This window comes from Portunus trituberculatus, chromosome 48 (genome assembly GCF_017591435.1).
Source record: "Portunus trituberculatus isolate SZX2019 chromosome 48, ASM1759143v1, whole genome shotgun sequence".
NCBI classification, from domain to species: Eukaryota; Metazoa; Arthropoda; class Malacostraca; order Decapoda; family Portunidae; genus Portunus; species Portunus trituberculatus.
Window position 1 is genome coordinate 9,653,425 of NC_059302.1, and position 2,500 is coordinate 9,655,924.

Here is a 2,500-nt window from a genome sequence, read left to right on the forward strand (position 1 = left end):
AAGGAAAGGCAGGTGTGAAAATTACTAGCGTTGGGAAATAAAACTGCTGGAATATTTTGATGGCAACATTTTTGGTATTGTAGTTTCCTCCTTTTCCTGGTTTTTATTTATTTAATTTAATTTAATTTTATTTTATTTTTACTTGACTTATTTGTTTAAGGAGTAGGAAAGATGAAAGGTGCGAAGTAAACGGGAAATTTTCATGTATATTTTTGAGAGAATTTTTATCTTTATATTAAATGTGTTCTCTTTTTTTCCCGTTATGTGTTATTTTTTCTGTATTTTCTAACTAATGTTTTTATGTACTGGTGGGAGGGATTAAATGCATGGAAAATTCCATGACACAGGAATTTAATTAATTTAGAATGTTTTAAAGATTTTTTTTCATGTAATTGTTATTTTGATTAATTTCTAAACGGACAGATGGAAAGAAACGTGTGAAAACTGCATGGATTGTGAAGGAAAATTGTGCAGGATTATTATAACTGAGAGATTTAGCGATAATACCTTTTGTTCATGTTTATATTATGGTACAGAGAGGCGTGCCTGTATTGTATTGATAACACTTTGCTCCCAATAGAAATTTGATGATGATGGAACGTAATACAAAGGGCACAGGTCATGATAAAGCCAAATACATAAACGAGTTTATGTTAAGAAGAAAGATTGTTTATAATTGTTCTATATATGATTGCTTCCAGGGGGAAAGTGATGTGAAATTGAGAGAGAGAGAGAGAGAGAGAGAGAGAGAGAGAGAGAGAGAGAGAGAGAGAGAGAGAGAGAGAGAGAGAGAGAGAGAGAGAGAGAGAGAGAAGGTACAGCTCATAAAAATAAGGCCAGATACGTTAAATGTATGCATAAGTATGTTTTTTTGGGTAATAAAAACCCATTCACGTGCACATGAGTGTTGTATCAGTTCAATGTTCGCTCATTGCTTCAGTGTCAGTGAAATTGAATATCATTACATTGAATTCGGTTTTCATATTCCCACACATCAGGCGCAGTACCGTGTTTTGACTCTTCGTGGCAGTTCTGTCTCTTTTCCGTGAAAAAAAGAGAGAGATATATATATATATATATATATATATATATATATATATATATATATATATATATATATATATATATATATATATATATCGTCGCCAGGGCTTTCCTTCAGTGTTTCGCAGACGCCAGACGAGTATTGTGAGTTTGTTCACAAGAATGCATGATGAATTGCATATTGAATTGGTTCGAAATCATCTCGTTCTGCACGATTTATCACAGCTATAGTATATGGTCAACTGTCTCAAACAACGTACTTAGAAAAAAAATGTTTCATCATTGAACTTGTATAGAGTAGCAAACTCTCTTTCACATAATCATCTTTTATGCTCCATGTACCAACTTTCGTTTCTTTAGCTATTGTTCAGCTTCCTCTGAAAACTGCCTTTTTGAAAATCACTTATCTCAGGCAGTACGGATTTGTGTGAACAGACGTCACTGATACGTCACGGATTTCACTGACACCTAACTGACACGGAACTGATACCGCACTGGTGTGTGTGTGTGTGTGTGTGTGTGTGTGTGTGTGTGTGTGTGTGAACTCCAAGTACTTAATTTTGAGTGCCCATATCGAGTAAGAGTTCGCGGGTTAGGAGAGTGTGAAATGAGGTTGAATGAACAAGAAATCAAAGAGGTACAGTTCCTTCCATTTCCAAGTTGATTACTTAACTTTGCCAGTGTGTGAGTCGTCTGCCATGAACTGCCTGTTTCGACTCCTATCCGAAACAAAAGCCGCCAATCCCTCCGCCACCCTCCCACTCACTCATTGTTTTTTTTTTTTTTTTTTACGGTAAGGCCTATAGCGCCTGTAGGCACACTTGAGGAGTGTATGGGAAGCGCTGTTCAGCTTCCGCCCATTAGTGGCGCAGGCAATTTTATTTATAGTGGTACCTACGCGTGGACGTCTGCCCGATCCCACGCTCATCACCTTATCCACTACGCCACCGCCTCCCTAACTTGTGAGTCGAATACGGGTCGAATCAGACGGGGCGCTTCACAGCAGGTGAGTCACACATCGGCTTAGCGTGTAAGTGGAGAGGACTGTACTTTTAGATGATCTAGTCCTATAATGTGACTTATTCGCTGCCAGTGTTTAGTATTCCCCATCTTCTAATCATGTGAGTATCATTTATCAGGTTTTGTGGAATGATTGCTTCTGAACTCATTTATTTAAGGGGGAGGTTTCAAAATATTTATCCCACTCTTTTGGCTAACACTCTCGTACCTTCTCGGAGACTGGCATCTAAGTGGGCCTTTTTTGTTTAGTAATTTTTGTTGCCCTTAGCCAGATTTTCCCTCTTACATAAAAAGAAAGAATTAAATTACTGAGAGAAGACATAATCTGCAGTGATAGTGAGGAGAGAGCGTCACGTGGCTTCTGATTACTACTGAACGTGAAATATATTGTCAGTCCTCCTCTAACGCGGTAATCTTTTCTACAAGCCTGTTTTTC